At 35.9% G+C, this 19,312-nt stretch overlaps 1 pseudogene; it reads left to right on the forward strand.

The window, feature by feature from the left end:
* Positions 1-15,341: 15,341 nt before the first annotated feature.
* On the forward strand, positions 15,342-15,439 carry LOC136173853 (U6 spliceosomal RNA; annotated as a pseudogene).
* The last annotated feature ends 3,873 nt before the right edge of the window (positions 15,440-19,312 follow it).

The raw sequence follows: 19,312 nt of genomic DNA on the forward strand, positions 1-19,312 counted from the left end.
GAGTGACTGAACTGAACAGGACTTTATTAATTTTTTAATTTTTATTTTATATTGGAGTATAGCTGGTTTACAAAGTTGTGTTAGTTTCAGCTGTACAGCAAAGTGATTTGGTTATACATATATCCATTCTGGTTTGTTTTTTTTGTTTTTTTTCCAGAGAAGGAAATGGCAACCCACTCCAGTATTCTTGCCTGGAGAATCCCATGGACAGAGGAGCCTGGTGGGCTACAGTCCATGGGGTCTCAAAGAGTGGGACACGACTGAGCAACTAACACACACATTCTGTTTTTCAGATTTTTTCCCATATAGATTATTACAGAATATTTAGTAGAGTTCCCTTTGCAATACAGTAGGTACTGGTTGATTATTTCATACACAGTAGTGTGTGTATGTTAAAGGAATTTAATTTTTTTCTCTCCCTAATAAGGGTACAGAGGAATTCTGCCACTTAAGTGCCATATGGTAAGTTACTTATCTCTGAGGCTTATGACATCACCCATAAAATCTGCTTCAGGGTATACTTGCCATTTTTCTGACTGAGGCACCTTTCCTCACTCTTCTCAGCTTCTTACTCTCACCCACTGGTAAATTTAAAGCTGGGGTAGCAATACATGGCTTGCCAGGTAGTAAAAGGTGGGGGTACATATCACGTTCTGAAGGAAGTCATGGGAAAAGGCAGGAGGAACTCAATACAGAGGCTGATAGTCAACAACTTTCTATTGTCAAGAGGGAGATGACGACTAATCATGTCCATCATGGAAGGAAGGAGTAACTGCAAGAAAAGCAGGAGTGAGGAATGCAGATATGCAATAAGTAGCTTGATACAGGAAACAAGCAGAAAAGTCCTAATTGATCCTGATACTAAGGCTTTGACTCCTAGCCCTTAACTTAGGCACTTCTTACCTTCACGTGGCAAGTATATAAAAACGAAGTTGAAGTCAAGAAGAAGAAAAACACTGCAGCAAGAAGGAAGAGAAAACTATTTTTAATGGTTTGTCTTCAACATACTTCTGTTCTTCTTTGATTATGTGTTTTAGTCTACTGTTACACTACAGATAACCTTGAAGGCAATAGCTATACACACACTTTAAAATTCATTCAACAAATACATTTATTCATAGGATTTCAATAGGATGTGTACCAAAATACACAAGAGTGTCTCACCTACGGAGATGATTAGAATCTAATGAGGGAGATATTACTGTCTCAAATAATTTCAAAGTGAGCAAAAATAAGAAACCACAATGCTGTAAGAATTCAAAAGTGACAGAGTGCACATCCCAGCCGAGGTACCCATAGGATGCCTCATAGAGACAGAACTCAAACTAAACCATAACGGGTGAGAACAATTTCAATAGAAATGAAGAATAAAAGAGCATGCAAAGGAAGAGAAGTCAAAAACCCCAAGAATTAGTTTTTTTTCATTAGTACAGAGTAAGCAAACCTCCCTAAAGGAGAAATTGGAAGGTGAGGCTGAAAATCAAGGTACCCAGCAAACTCAATTAAAATAAAAGATCTGTGTCTGATTAAAACAGTGAAGAGCTTAGCATAGGTCTAAATGTGAATTGGTGCAGATCAATTCCCTAATTCCACTATAATTAGAACATGTCTGTGGAGTTTATTAAACACAAACCATGACATGGACATTACTTCAGATATTTAGAGAAACTAAGTTTTTTCACCACACTACTGGCACAAAATGATTTCATATACAATTTCTTCCAATTCTCCAGTGATAATATTGCTAAAATGTTACCCAAAAATATATTTATCAAAATAGAGAGGTGCTACTAATCTGATTTGTAACACAGGGGTTTACAACTGATTCATTTTCCTGATATTCACACATAGAAATTTAAGGATATGAGCATTTGGCATTAAATTCTTTGTCACCCAATTTTTATGCTGCAAGAAATTTAAGTCTTTATCAACTGGTTTTGAAAGGAAATTTATGTAAAAGTTGATTACCAAACAACAAAAAAGTAAGTAGACGCAGCAGAAAAATGAGATGGTTTCCAGACAGCCTTGGAAAAAAGAAAACTTTACATCCTGGATCCCAGCATCAGGTAAAAGATGTGACAAGAGGAAATAATAAAACCAGAGGACTCTATTCTGCCACATTTGCACAAAATTAGGAAAAACTTGGGCAAAATCCAGGAGATAGTGAAGGACAGGGAGGCCTGGCATGCTGCAGTCCATGGGGTTGCAAAGAGTCAGACAGGACTTAGAAACTGAACAACAGGAAAAAACAGAACTAAAAAATTCAAACAACTTTGTACTGTAGAAAGAACCTTTAAGAGATTCTCTTGGTTAAATCTGGAAAGTTTGTCTAAGCAGGATAAATAGAATACAATTTTTCCATAAGTTTTCAAGTGATGTGGGTTTTCTTCCCACATTTCAAGCATTTGAAATTCCTCTCATTTTCTGAGACAATGATGAGTTACAAGAGGCATAAGTCTATAATGTAAAGTCATAATCATTCTTCACCATTTTATTAGGGTCAAGATAAAATTGTGCCCAATGAATAAGACAAATGTAATAAAACCATAGAGCAATATAGCAGTCACAATGAAGTTAAATACTGAAATTTTCCTCTATGTAGAATGTTATTTTTATAGTAGTATAACCTAATTTGAGTTATTTGGATATTACTAACTTATCTTATTTTCCAAAACTAACCTGTGACAGCAATATCAGTATTTTACATTTATATTCTGTGTGATAAAAGATTCCCTGATGGGTAATTTTTTGAAGTTATTATGGAAAGATAATCTATTATGCTATTATTTGTATTTAAGTCTCCCTGTATTTTTCTTTCTCTTCCAATTAAAAAAAAGTTGGCTGGGTTTGAACTCTACAGTTGTCAGAAGAATCTCCTTTTTTCTGGAAATCTGGGTGTTTTAAGGGAAGTATGCCAGGTAATCACAGAGAGGGGCTGCTGCTGCTACTAAGTCGCTTTAGTCGTGTCCGACTCTGCAACCACATAGACGGCAGCCCACCAGGCTCCTCTGTTCACAGGATTCTCTGGGCAAGAACACTGGAGTGGATTGCCCTTTCCTTCTCCACAGAGAGGGGAGAAAGACAGAAAAACTCCTGAGGTGAGGAGAAATATTAGCTATTAGTCCCAAGATTAGAGAGAGCAGACAGATTTGAAAGTATCACTACCAAATATTTGTGCCTTGCCAGAAATGGGAACTGAACATATTTTGAAAGAAAATACTTGCTCAGTAAATCTAGGGAAGCTGGATGCTAGGTATCAAGGCCTTCAGCCTCAGGAAAGATTTCCAGCAAGAGACCCTATGGGCCTAGATAGTATGACCCCCAAATACATGGGAACGGAAATACCTCACTCTGAATTAGACAGTTCCAAACTTTGCAAGAACAAGTTGGGGAAGTGGAAATGCAACAGAGAAGTGTAGTAATGACTGAGCCTGAAATTACCATCAATTCAGTGAGATCTTTAATGAGAACTTAAAGTTAGATTAACATTTTTTATACAATTTGTACCTGCTATCGAGCAGGTGAATCATGTAGCACAAACGTGCTGCCTTATTTCTCACAATGTCAGCTCTCTTCCACAGGTATACATATATCCCTCCCCTCCTGAGTCTCCCTCCCACCCCCAACACGATGTCACCCCTCTAGGTTGTCACAGAGCATAGGGTTGAAGTCCCTGCGTCAGACAGGAACCTCCCATTAGCATATTATACACATGGTCTTCCCCGGTGGTTCATATGGTAAAAAAATCTGCCTGCAATGTGGGAGATCCAGGTTCTCTCCCTGGGTCAGGAAGGTTCCCTGAAGAAGGAAATGGGAACCTACTCCAGTATTCTTGCCTGGAGAATCCCATGGATAAAGGAGCTAGGTGGACTACAGTCTATGGGGTGGCAAGAAGTCACAAGCGACTGAAGCAACTTAGCATGCACGCACACATGCACATGGTAATGCGTAGGCTTCAATGATACTTTCTCAGTGCATCTCACCCGCTCTTGCCCCTCCCATGTCCACAGGTCTGCGCTCTGTCTGCATCTCTGCTGCTGCCCTGCAAATAGATTCAGCACTAGTATTTTTCTAGATTCCATATATGTGTGTTAATATCCGATATTTGTTTTTCTCTTCTTGACTTACTTCACTCTGTGCAACAGGCTCTAGTTTCCTCCATTTCAGTTCAACTGATTCACATTTCTTTCTTTTTATGGCTAAGTAATATCCAATTGCATATTTGTACCACATCATCTTGATCCACTCATCTGTCAATAGGCATTTAGGTGACTTCCATGTCCTGGCTATTGTAAAGAGTGCTGCAATGTTATTTCTCACATTTTAATCAAGAGTTGTAGAACTCTGAAGGATTTGTAGAATTTGATATTTGTAGGATTCTGAAATAGTATTTACCTTGGCATTTATCTCTGCTGCTACTGCTAAGTCACTTCAGTCGTGTCTGACTCTGTGCGACCCCATAGATGTCAGCCCACCAGGCTCCCCCGTCCCTGGAATTCTCCAAGCAAGAACACTGGAGTGGGTTGCCATTTCCTTCTCCAAAGCATGAAAGTGAAAAGTGAAAGTGAAGTCGCTCAGTTGCGTCCGACTCTTAGCGACCCCATGGACCGCAGCCTACCAGGCTCCTCCATCCGTGGGATTTTCCAGGCAAGAGTACTGGAGAGGGGTGACATCGCCTTCTCCAGGCTTTTATCTCTAGCCCAACATTTAGGAGCTAGAGTATTAAAATAGAGGAAAAATCCCTTTATTTCTAAAAATGACTTTTACTTTGCAATTTTCTCCATCAGAATGTATTTAGTCATATTTTTGTGCTTCTAACACCCATCCTCACTTTCAACAGATGGATGCAAAAAAACTAGCAATTGTCATCTTTAGCCATTCTTAGAATGAGTACTTATCATTTTTATATGCTCAGAAAAGTTTCTCTTTTGAAGGCACTTACAGTGGAAAAAAATTTATTTAAATGTTCATGGGTGTCTGCTAAGAAATCCAGAATTCTCTGCAGAAAGTACTGGAAGCCACCAATTCAAATATGAAAATCAACACAGCACACTGAGGTTATTTTGTTCTAAGTTCACCATCATGCTCAACTACTTTGTTAGTTCCCTAAGAGATGCATCTTTCTCTTTCCTAGGCAATAATTACGTGCCCTAGTGCATTTATTTATGATACTCAAACTGATGAGTTAATAGAAGAAACATGTATTGCCAGTTAGTAGGAAATAACCATTTAGTCACTAATTTGCAATGAGATCTTAGACAATTCGCAATTTCTTGGAACTCAGTTTTCTCAATTGTAGTGAAATTGAATATATGTTTGCTAACATCCCTCCCAGACATTTTACCCAAATTCTTTGATTTTACAGTAGCCAAGGAAAACTAACCTACTCTAAGAGGCTCTGAAGAAGCCTTAGAAAGTAAGGATAAGGAGGAGCCTGTCCATATTTTGATATAAAAATAATGGCTGCTCTCCAAAATCTGAATGATCCAACAAATCTGAGGACCTCAGAATTACTCTTATTTTTATAATAACAATTTCCCCAAGTAAAACATTCAACAGTATTTTGTATCTGAAAGTAGTAAAGGGTATAAAGAATGCAGCAGAAAAAATTACCCAAAAGTTGGAAATAAGGCAGAATGATAAGGATAATTTTTTAACATTATGATAAAACACTTTCTAATAATTCCACTGTATTATTTTTACTCTCTTGAGGAGACATAACTTTCTATGACAGATTATCTATAAGTGATTCAGGCCTAAGCATTTTATAACCCTATAAAATCAGAGATTTGTTTACATCAAATTGATGAACGGTGAGCTTCTCTCCTTACCTGGTGGAGAAATAACCCCAAAGTTCATGGAGGCATGTCCTATAGGATATAAACCTTATTTCATCATTCTTTTTGCCACTGATTATAAATCCTAGTTCCTTATGGTCTCTTTAGATCACTTCCTGACTTCCCTGATAGCTCAGTTAGTAAAGAATCTGCCTGCAATGCCGAAGACCTGGGCTCAATCCCTGGGTTGGAAAGATTCCCTGGAGAAGAGAAAGGCTACCGACTCCAGTATTCTGGCCTGGAGAATTCCACAGACTGTATAGACCATGGGGTCACAAAGAGTCAGACATGACTCAGTGACTTTCACTTCATTCCACTTCACTGTCATTCTACCTGTTACCTCATCATTCAGTCAAAGAAAACTTTAACCTACGCCTGGTTATCTGTTTTGTATGGTTATGTTGCAAGTAGTTTGTAAACTGTGCTTTCAGAAGTGGGATTTTCCTAGAAAGAATAGTTTCTTTCCTTAAAAAAAAGCACCAAAAAAGTTCCCTCTAATCCAGTTCCCTACATTTTTTAAAGCTCCATTCTGTTACAAAACAAGTTTAATAGATGGTGCTGATCATATTTTCATATGTTCCATAATCACCAATTTTGGTTTCTCACCCTCTTCACTCTTTAGCATAGAGTTTACCTATATATAAAAGACTTCTCATTTCTGAGAGAATTGGCTCTTCCTTCTCCCCTTAGCTTAAACTGAAACAAAGAGCAAATCTTGACAATTCACCTATTATAATAGTACTTCTATTTTTTTATTTAACAGAAAACAGCTTGTCTTCTTAATGGTAAAGATGAAGTGACAGAAAATAAATGTGTTTCTATATTTAAATCAAGGATTTTGTTACCAAAGCAACCAGAATCTACAATTATATAAAGCAGACCATTTCCTATGATAAGAATACAACCAGAAATATGCTGGCAATGAACTGATCTTAGAAATGATAATTATTTAAAGAAATGAAAAAAATGACATTTTTACAATTTACTGATGAGTACAGTCATATCTTAAAGTGATCATCTGTTCCTGTTATTTTTATCCTCATGAAAATGAAAACATTTTTTTTCTAAACAACACACTTCTAGACACAGAGGAAATGACTATGAAGTTTTAGGGGACCCCAGAAGGAAAACACAAATACTTTTTTAAGATCAGCCACATTTATCACCTGGCAAAAGTTGCTAAGGTAACTGCCAACTGGAGTTGAACCTGGTCTTCATTTTACCTTAAACTTTGGATCCATGAAACAAAATAGCCAGGATCAAATTATTGGAAGTATGTTCATGAATAGTCTTCCAAGGTAGCTCTAGTGGTAAAGAACCCACCCATCAACGCAGGAGATGCAAGAGTTCAATCCCATGGTCGGGAAGATACCCTGAAGGAGGGCATGACAACACACTCCAGTATTCTTGCCTAGAAAATCTCATGGACCAGAGGAGCCTGGCGTGCTTTAGTCCATAGGGTCACAAAGAATCAGACACAACTGAAGCAACTTAGCATGCACACACACATGTTCATTGAGTATACAGATATTACATCAGAACTGTAAAGAAACTAAGGAGTGGCAAAGATATTTTTAATTGAGATTGATTTAACAACTTGTTAAAGTTTACCTGTGTGGCATGGGGGTTGCTTTTATTGTCAGAGTTGTTTTACTTTTTCAGTATCGTTAACTCTTAAAACTCCTTTCATTTGCTTTTAATATTAGGGTGAATGGACAAATTCACCGTTATGTAAAAACTAGACTAAGCTATAAATTCTCTTCTTATAGTCCTTGTCAAATGTAAAAGGGCTAAGTATAATATTCATTTTGACTACTATGAAAATTTATTTTCCTCAAATTTCCCTATTAGTACATTTGTTGAGATGTGTGAGTTGGCATTAGAAGACAGTTCAGAAATTACTCAATATCAAAAGCAAAATTAAAGCCAAACATCAAGTTCGTACTTGACATCAAGCTTGCACTTGACTTGTAACACCATTTTCATGGCAGAAGGTGGTACCTGAAACTATGTAAGTATTTTGTTTTTCTTTCTTTCTAAATAGTATATGACTATATTAAAGTTACCAATTTGCAGCTGTATAGTAATAGGTTCTGCAGCTCAATTTCTTGGAAATATTCTGAGACTTCCACTTGGGAATGAAACATACTAAACATATGTAAGAAAGAAAAAAAGGCAAATCTTTTCCTCCTGCTTCTCTTCCTCCCCTTTATAAACAGTGTAAGGCCAACTCAACAGATGGGACCAAACAAGGTTTATATCCACACAGGATCAGGAAAGAGGAAGGCAGGCGAGTGACTTGGAGCAGGGTTGGCAACCCAAGATGGGAGCAAGGAATCTACCTAGAGTAAGCTCAATGGGTGGACTGTGGGAGGCCAGAGAGGGCAAAGAAAGACTTCTGCACAGGAGGGCAGCCCAGGACAGTATTTCAGAGCATAAGCAGGTGGAAGAAGGCATCCACATAAGTCAGCGACTTGAGCTGTTGGAGCCAAACCAGAGTGAGAAAGGCATTCAATTAAAGTAGGAGAGGTGACCTGGTAGTGGGTGCCAAAGTCCAAGTGGGCTGGAGATGGCCTCACCAAGGGGCATCCCTGGAGGGAAAGTGGTGAGGAGGTGTTCTGTCCATGAGTGCTGCAGGAGATGGGCCCTATCCATGGTTGACTGAGCAAGCTTCTGTATTAAACACAATGGAAGCAAGTTCCTTATTTTTGGAAAACACCATTACAAATATGGAAGAGGAGGAATTCAGAATGAACCCTGGAGTGTTAAATGCAATTGGATTTATTGGTAGAAACTCATGGTTTTTAATATATAGTAACATATATATGTATATAAAGAGACAAGTATAGATATGTGCTTATATATGTGGGAAATTCTTAAAAAGATGGGAATAACAGACCACCTTACCTGCCTCCTGAGAAATTTATATGCAGGTCAAGAAGCAACAGTTAGAACCAGACATTCAAAACTGGAAAAGGAGGATGTCAAGGTTTTATATTGTCACCCTGCTTATTTAACTTATATGCAGAGTACATCATGCAAAATGCTGGACAGTATGAAGCACAAGATGGAATCAAGACTGCTGGGAGAAGTATCAATAACCTCAGAGATGCAGATGACATCACCCTTATGGAAGAAAGCTAAGAGGAATTGAAGAACCTCTTGATGAAAGTGAAACACAGTGAAAAGGACTTAAAATTCAACATTCAAAAAACTAACACCATGGCATCTGGTCTCATCTTTTCATGGCAAATAGAAGGGGAAACAATAGAAACAGTGAGAGACTATTTTCTTGGGCTCCAAAATCACTGTAGATCGTGACTGCAGTCATGAAATTAAAATATGCTTGCTCCTTGGAAGAAAGGCTATGACAAAACTAGAGAGCACATTTAAAAAGCAGAGACATTACTTTACCAACAAAGGTCCGTAAAGTCAAAGCTATGGTTTTTCCAACAGCCATGTGTGGAGGTGAGAGTTGGACCATAGAGAACGCTGACCGGCAAAGAATTGATGTTTTTGAACTGTGGTGTTGGAGAAGACTCTTGAGAGTTCCTTGGACTACAAAGAGATCAAACCAGTCAATCCTAAAGGAAATCAGTCCTGAATATTCATTGGAAGGAATGATACTAAAGCTCCAATACTTTGGCCACCTGATGCGAATAACTGATTCATTAGAAAAGACCCTAATGCTGAGAAAAATTGAAGGCAAGAGGAGAAGGGGATGAAAGAGGATGAGGTGGTTGGATGGTATCACTGACTCAAAGGACATCAGTTTGAGCAAGTTCCAGGAGTTGGTGAGGGACAGTGAAGCCTGCATGCTGCAGTCCATGGGGTGACAAAGAGTCATACACTACTAAGTGACTTAACTGAACTTATATTTATGCATATGTGTATATATATGTGTGTATGTCTTTATTTTTCCCTATTTAGCTTTGAGAGCAATGTACTCCAAAAGCAGAGAACAGCTTGGTATTTGAATGCCATTTTCCACTAAAAGGAAATAGGCCTCCTCATAAGAAAGACTGATTCTGAAAAAGACTTGTGCGTTGTGCCAAAAAGTAGGAGAATGTGCTCCAAAAATTAAGGGGACGTGTCAATAGGACAAAAAAATCCAATGTGAAGAAGCTCTTCCTAGTCAAATTAGGACAGTTTTGTTTTTAAATGATGTTTATTGTCAACAGACTATAAACCAATCATTCATCCATACTAATAGAAAAATAAGTGAATCAATTCAGAGTTTGACAACAACTAGGATACTTATATAGTTTCAAAGTATCTCTTAATGAAATATATATTAATTACAAAGGTGAGAAGTATAATTTTACAGAGGAGAAGCCTGGAAGACACCACCACAATCAAATGATCAAAGTAAACATCAATGATGGGACCAATGGAAACTGTGCACCCCTGATGGATGCAATAAGAAGAATATAGTATCACCTCTATTTATAAAAAGTTCCTGCCAAAATGTATAACCTGACTCTAATCCAAAGGAAGTTAGAAAAACCCAAGTTTTCAAGATGTTCTCCAAAATAACTGGCTGTACACTTCTAAAGTATCGAACTCATGAAAATCAAAGATAGGTTAAAAAACCATTCCAGAGAGAAGAGACAACTATATGTGAAGTATGATTCTGGTCTGCATCATTTTGATAGAGAAGATAGAGTTGGGATGATTAGCGAAACATGATCAGGGTCTGACAATTAGGTGGCATGATGTATCAACACTATTACACTCATTTGGATGGTTTTATTACAACCTGTGGGAGAATGTCTTTGTAGCAAGTATAGTTTGGGGGAAGGGTGGTATAACATGTCAGCAACTTATTCTCAAACGGTTGAGAGAAAGAAGTCTTTTGTACTGTACTTTGCAACTTTTCTGAAAGTTTGAGATTAATTTCCCTTTCAGATATGTGTGTGTTAGTCGCTCAGTCACTTTCCATGGACTGTAACCTGCCAGGCTCCTCTGTCCATGGGATTCTCCAGGCAAGAATACTGGAGAGGGTTGCCATTCCTTTCTCCAGGGGATCTTTCTGACCCAGGGATTAAACCCAGGTCTCTTGCATTGCAGGCAGATTCTTTACCATCAGAGAACATTTTTAAAATATAAACATCACTCTTTAATATTTTTCAAAACAGAAAGAGCAATTATTCATTCTAACCCTCTCCTTCTTTAAATACTCTCCCTACTCTATTCTATCACCAAAATTATAACACTATGATAATAGAAAACAGACTTTAATTACCTAAATATAAGTAAAATTTAATGCTTCAAGTCAATTTCCTTTGTCATTTTTAGTGTTATAAACCATAATGTTATTTTAACATGGTCTCTTGAAGCTCTCAGAGAAATGTTTTTTAAAAATAGAAATCACTGAAACCAAATATATTACAGCACAGAGTTTCATGGTAAAAAAAAAAAAAATGTATACCAATGGAGTAGTATGTTTTTATTGGTACTACAACTAGAAATTCATTATAATTGACTATCCTGCAATATCTTGACAAACCCACTTATAGAAAGAAATACTATGCTAGGCCCAAACTCTTTTGAGTAGAGTCACTAATTTCTATGGAATCAAGGTAATTCTTAGGGCAAAATGTTGAAAGGAAGGGTTTGACTCATTTGTGAAAACAGATTTATAATTATAAACTGGATTTTTTTTAAACAGTCAAGGGTGATTATAATTTTATGCACTTTAAAAATTGCATCAAGATTCTCTTAAAATCAAGTTAACATAAAGTCAGTCAGACAAGCTATTATATCAGCCAACTTATGCTGTATTATTTCTCACTAGAAAGTTGACTTTTATACACTGTATTTTATATCCTGTTTTTGCATCAATATATCCATTTCTAACACTCAGCAATTGAAAACCACTATATATCTTTCAAGATGCATGTTTGACCTAGTAAAATTAAGAATTTCTTTTTTGTACACTGGACTGCATTTTTTTCAATGCTTTCAGAGAAAAATTCTGTGACACACCCAAACTCAAATTTTATTATGAGAAATGTACATTTTCTCCATGTTTAAAATAACACAAATATTAAACCTATTTCCATCACTCAACACAATTACAAGGTGAAAACACTGCATATACTGAAGTTAAACATGTGGGATGGAAATAACATGCTCTGCCCACATCCTTTTGGTGTGTCTTTCAATTCTAATAGAAGACACACTATACAAATTAAAATACAATGTGTAGCTATTCATTTTTAGAATAGTATTCCATTTTATGTCTATATCCCACTTTGGATGAACCTGAAGGATATTATGCTAGGTGACATAAGCCGGTCACAGAAAGACCAGTACTGTATAACTTCACTTATAGGAGATATCTAAAACAGTCAAAACACAGAATCAAAATATGGAATGGGGGTTGCCAGGGGCTGGGGGTAAAGGGAAGTAGAGTCTCTATCAACAGGCATAAAGTTTCAGTTAAGCAAGATAAATAAGCCCTAGAGTTCCACTGTAGAGCACTGTACCTTCGGTCAATAATAACGTACTGTATATACTTCAAAATTTTTGAGAGTAAATATCATGTTAATCATTCTTACCACAATATTTTTAAATCAGAGGATGAAGAGTGAACATTGGGATTATTCTATAGGTATTTTTCCGAGCATAACTTGCTAATTAGTGTGAGCTAATTTGATAGTCCATATTATTATCCTGCTTAGATGGTAAAAAAAAAAAAAAAGAAATTCAGATTTAAGTCACCAATATTAGTATTCCGTGTGTGTGCGTGTGTATGTTATGGGGCAGAAGGAAAGATAAGCTTTTAGATCTAACATTTCTGAGGTTATTTTGTTCATGAATATGTCAAAACTTTACTTTTCACACTAGTATAATCTAATACATTTGCCTATTCTGCTTTTTTAAGAACAGTAATCGTTACCTGTTAAGAAGAAACTATCTGGACAAGAATCTGAGCGTGAAGAAGCAACTGCTGAAATCAGAAGTGTGTGGTGCAATCACATTCTGACAAAAGCAGTGGTCTTCTCAGTGAGTTGAGATGAACACAAACATAAAAGAATTGCCTCTTGCCAACTTTATTTAGAGAGCCCAGCCATCCATGTGTGATGGAATAAATTTGAAAGTCCAGATGATGCAGGAGATACTTCGAAAGATGAGCCAGAACATTCAGTTAACTTCCAAATTTATTTCCTCACACATGGATGACCATTCAGCTTAAATGAAAACAGAAGCACAGCTCATCTACAAATACGCCCAAGAAATGTTTGGCTTGGTTTCAGAAAATATGATCATCTTCTTTGGCTCAACTGATTTGCTTGGCATGCTTTAAAAGAGGTACTTTCTCATCTTAATTTTTACAGCAGCAGATCAGATATTAGATCACCCAACATGGAATTTGCATACAACAGTAAAACATCTGATCTGATTTTTAAATGGCAGATATGGTCATGGTCAGTAATCAATCCATTAAAAAAAAAAAAAAAAACAACTTTAATACACAACAAATGAGCAGCCAAGCAAGGAATACATTCAAAAATGACTTTTTCATGACTGCATTTTTTCTAATGAATTGCTTTGTTCATTCAATTTCCTGAAAAGACTAATTTCCTTTCCATGCCTCTTTTGGGTCAATCCCTATTCAATGCAGCATGTTTTTGAAGCTCTTTCCTTTTAACGAGCTGTAGATGTTTTTTATTTTCTCACTTATTTGGAAATCAATCTCAAACAAATTTTAGTAAAAGCACAGAAATTATTTATTGGGGTAGGGAGTATCTAGACATATATTGCATGACATTTAAGGCTAGGTAATACCATTAGTTGGTTTCAGGAAAACATTTTTATACAGGTTGTAGTTTATTATTATCCCTATTATGTAGGAGAGTCCCATCATGAATAATTTGCCCTGTAGTTTTACTGTTTTCTGGTGTGTTTCAGATGCTTTACTGAACTATGTGACTCTAATATCAAATGATCTAATATCTGATATGTTACTGTAAAATTAAGGTGAGAGTACTTCTTTTAAAGCATGTTAGGCCAATCAGTTGAGCAAAAGAAAGAAAAATTATGTCTTTATGTGATGTTTTTAAGCTTTTCTTTGGTTTGTTCAGCTTTTGAGACAAGGCTGATTGTTTAAACTTAAAGTGTACAGCATAATGATTTGACTTACATACATTATGAAATTATTACCACAGTAAGTGTGGTGAATATCCATTACCTCACATAGATACAAATTTTTTTTAAATATTTTTTCTTTGTGATGAGAATTCTTAGGACTTACTCTTAGCAACTTTCATATAAATATACAGTGGTATTCATTATATGACTCATGTAATATATTATTAGTATTATTGGATAAGGTCCATTTGATATGAAGCTGAGTTCATTACAAAGCATAGTCATGTTAAGAAAGGGACCCTCATATAAATTCACTGTCCAATGAGAGCAGTCAGCGATAAAATATAGAAATTCCTCATATTTTAGACCTGTAGATAGAAGACTGAGAACTAGATTAACAGTTAAGAGGTGTAATATCTGATCCCGGTTTTCTCCTTTTTGATTCTGTGACTAACCATGAATCATTTGAACTCTGAACTATAGCCTTTTCATTTATACAATAAAAGTAACAATAGTTGTAAATATAAAGAGAAGTAAGATCCAAAATATATATGTACAGAAATATAGTAATTTATTATACCTGGCTAATTAAAATCTAACTTCAGCTATACTTTGCACATAGTAATATAAGATTGCTAAAGGAACGCTTAAATTATTACATTAGACCTAACTTTAAAATTCAACTCAGAATCTTTTTGAGGGCTTTTTAGATATGATCAAAGCACCAAGATTTAAAGTATGCATATCTACCCTCAGTTCTCTATGTCCAATTGGGGTTGGGGAGAAACATGTAATAGCTACTAATCTCTGTTTTTAATCATCTCTGCTTTTAAAAGTTCTCTATGTCTAATCCATTTCAATTTCATCATTAAAGTTGTGCTTTTGGAAGGTACAATTATCATCAAATGATTTTACTTCCACCCCACAAGGGTTTTCTTTCTATATTGATTCTGCATGGATTATGTTCTATTTAATTTTTTCCTTCTAACTTCTAATAGCACTGGGTAATTATGAATTAAATTAATAAATATCTTCCTTTCAGCAAGAGAGAATTTCACATGTAAAAGCATGAATGAATAAGCAAGCACAGCCACTAGATCTTACCATTAATCAGGCTCTTTAGAAAACACTACCCCCTTGGCATATCCCATTGTATTTTAGCTGATTTTGTGTCTCTTCTGCTACTGTGTTCTGTTAACCTGTTAAAAACCAGATTTATACCATTAAAAAATCTTTTTGTTGCCAATGCTTCCTTTAATAGTTACTGAAATTATTCAGTAAAACAGAAAGAATCCAAAGAGTAATAATAAATATTCCCCTTGCAGTGCGTGTAAGATGGAAAAAATGACTGTCATCTCTGCATACCTTTAAAAGCCTGAGCATCTCACAATGCAGAGGATTATTCAAGTGCCAAAAGGACATATTATAAACCTGGAGTGATACAGAGATTAGCATGGCCCCTGTACAAGGATGACAGGCAAATTCATGAAGCACTGCATGTTTTGGTGACTTCCCAAGCAACCTTCATGGTAAAGAATTCGCCTGCCAAACAGAAGACATGGGTTCAATCTCTGGGTCTGGAAGATCCCCTGGAGAAGGAAATTGCAGCTCATTCCAGTATTCTTGCCTGGGAAATCCGATGGACAGAGGAGTCTGGTGGGATACAGTCCATGAGATCACAAGAGTCAGACACAACTCACCATCTAAGCACAAAATACAATTAGTTTTTGTACAGTATGGTCTGTAAATGTAAGCATCAGCTTAAATAATGTTACAAATTTACCAAATCATTTAAATATCTTCCTGGAAAGATGATAAGACCTAAATCCTGCTGCATGCAGGCAGAACCACGTGCCTGATCTCTGGACAATGCAACATGAGTGGAAGGGATAAAGGCCAACGCTGGGCCCAACTCCCTGACACCTCATTAATGATCTGTGCTTTCTTCTTATTCTGCCAAAATGATGCCAGAGTGCCCTAGAGGTCACAAAATGGTGAGATGATATGACCTCGAGATGGAAGCAATCTAGGTCCCTTGAGCGATCACTTGGTATAGAGCCACCAACCCAACATTGAACTAAAATGCAAGCAAAATCAAACCAACTGCATTAAGCCACTGAGATTTTCAGGCCCTTTGTTATACCCTACTGTAACAATAGAATAGACAGCATATTCTAAGGAAAACATTGGCCAACTAAATAAACTGGAATTCCCCGAAAGAAACACCCAAGTGTTTCCATGTTAAAGGAACAGAAATCAGTAGTACATTCCTTCCTATGGGGATTTTAAAAGATAGCTTGTTCTTTTTTTTCCTTACTAACCAAATTTAGAATGTAAAACCTGCTGTTACATTCTAAAGAGATGACTCTACTGTGCTAAAAGCCAGAAGACAGAGGTTTCCAGCTGTTATGTAGAGTCCATTTCTCTGGGCCTCAGTTTCCTTATCTGCTAATTAAAAATAAACAGCTATACAAGAGAATCTCTACTGTTCATTCTAAGTCTATAATACTAAGCCCATAAATCTAAAATATATTCTTAGATCTACATTTTCTAAGTAACGGGATTTATAAAATCTAAACCAACCAATTTGAAGAAACTTAGCAAGAAAAATAAGCCAAGCTAAAATTCATGTTTTGAAACAGTTTTATCAAGCTCTTAGTAAAATGAAAATATGGATATCATTAAAGAATTAAGGAAGTTGATATTTTATAACAAGTTTGAACATGAACTTGCTATAGGAAAAATATGTTTTCCCCAAAAATAGGCTGAGAATTCAAATTGGCAATACCCGTTCAATACATTATATCCAGTAAAGTCTAAATCATATCAATCATAGATGATATGTTTTGCAACAGGAGAAAAGGAAAGAATGTAATGTGGTTAAGGTGCTAGGCTGTGGATACAGACAGTACAAGTCTCTCAGTTCTACTTTAACCAGCGAGGTGACCTTGACCAAGCAACTTTACTTCATTCTTAGTGTTCACAACTGTAAATTTGGAAGATTAATAATACCTGCTTCACGGGGCAGCTGTTATGTGTGCTAAATACATGAACATATGTAGAATACTTCAAACAATGCCACATACAGTTAGTGTAAGTGTGTAATATAAGTTTGCTATTGTTACACATTGAATTTATATTAAAAGTAATTTTTCCTTATTCAAATAGCTTTACTATTACAACACAGTTATAAATTTAGAAATATATAAGGAACTGATTTAATGTTATTTTCCAGTGCTATCAAAAGCTGCAAATTATGCACCATGATATAGCAGTTTTATTCTTTTTAACTGACCCTATGTAAATCTCTCTAGTTGAGTACATTAATAACATTAAGCTAATTCAGATTAAGATTCTCTCATTAAAACTTGTACTTTGGCATAAAACAAAATTATGAATATGAATAGTTCCAAGAAGAGAAAAAGGCAGCAACTTGAATTTAAAGTTTAACAAAGTATAGCAACGCTTCCAGAGAAGAATCAAGTTATTTGTATAGCTTGAATATTATATGGTTTTATCAAATTATTAAAACAAAAGACTAAAAACACATAACTAAAATTCAAGATTCTTTAAATATGAGATCAAAACAATGTGAGTAAATAAACACAATGCCAAGGAGTACAAAGTTAAAACAGAGCTGAATAAAACACATTAAGTGTAACTTAGTACAACTGTTTCAAAAAGACATCACACTAACACTCTAGAGTGTTAGACTCAAAGCTAACATCATTAGCTCACTTCAAAGATATGTTGACAACTATTTTTCACTGTATGGCAAACTAGATAACCTAAGACCTCACTCTATCAAAAACCTGGAAACACTGGCTAAGGTGTAATAAATATGCTTTGACTAGCAAAGCTCAAACAGAGAAAGGAAAGTCCCCAGAGTCACCAAATTTAAGTAGAAGCTGAACACAAGAGTGACATTAGACCTCAAGCAGTAATGAAAGGTTGGGCTGTAATTACTGCAGAGAAAGAAGATGACCAAATCTATGGCCTTTGGAGAGAAGGAAGTGGGGAATCAAAATGCTTACTTTATGTGAGGAATGCAAAGGGCTACGTACTCAGTGAAAGGTTAGGGAAGAATAAATTTATCATCAAGCAAAGCATGAGAAAGAAGTTTCTATGTTGGGGGTCAGTTTCTATGTTGACAGTCCAAGTAAAAAGGAAATAATGAAGGTGGAGGGGGACAGGACAAAAGAACAATAGAAAGGAAAAAAAGAGTGAAAAAGAAAATGGAAGAAAGGACAGAGGGAAAGGGAGAGAAGAGAGAGACCCCAAAGAGAATTAGTAACCACACTTTAAGTTTGAGAACTGATTTTTATGACTTGCCTTGTCCTAGAAGACTGAAGCTGAGAAGTTATCATTAAAATGTTTTCTGAGAAAACACAGGTACATGAGAAGGTTGTTCAACAACACTAATTAGAGAAATGCAAATCAAAATGACAATGAGGTGCCACCTCCCACCTGTCAAAATGGTTGTTTTCAAAAAGACAACAAACAACAAACCTTGGCAAAGATGTGGTGAAAAGGGAAATCTTGTGCATCTTTGGTGGGGATGTGAATTGATGTATCTACTATGGAAAAGAGGATTGAGAAATTCTGCCTCTGAGTATTTATCCAAAGAAAATGAAAACACTAACTTGAAAAAGATTTAAGCATCTCAAATTCACTGCAGCATTATTTACAATAGCCAAAACATGGAAATTCATCATTGGTGGGTGAATACATATGGAAAATATGGTGTATATACATACATACAGCAGAATATTGTTCTACCATAATAAAGAAGGAAATCATGCCATTTGCAACAACATGGATGGACTTTGAGGGCATTATGCTTAAGTGAAAGAAGCTAGAAGACAAATATATGTGAAATCAAGAAAAAAAAAATTCATTGACTCATAGATACACTGAACAGATTTGTGGTTGACAGAGGCTGAGTGTGGGATGTGGTAGGTAGGTGTGAACAAACTGGGTGAAACGTTAATATCAGTATCTTTGCTATTTTCTTAAGACTTATCTTGTGTTAGATTATTGCTGCTATTTTAAATTACAGATAGCCTTTTTAAAAAATGAGGAATTACTTTACTTATTTTGTATCTATTCCTCAGTTTTTAAAAGCTACATAGCACTCAAAATGGCAGTGAAGATACGAAAAACAACCTAAGTGTCTGTCAATGAATAAAGATATGGAATATATACACAATGAAATCTTATTCAGTCATGAGAAAGAAGGAAACTCTGCCTTTTTCAACAACATGGAGATATTTGAGGGTGTTCTGTTAAGTGAAATAAGTCAGAGAAAGACTAATATTGCATGATATCACTTATATGTGGAACCTTAAGAAATAGTCAAACTCATAAGCAAAATAGTA

This window comes from Muntiacus reevesi, chromosome 8, assembly GCF_963930625.1.
Source record: "Muntiacus reevesi chromosome 8, mMunRee1.1, whole genome shotgun sequence".
NCBI lineage: Eukaryota > Metazoa > Chordata > Mammalia > Artiodactyla > Cervidae > Muntiacus > Muntiacus reevesi.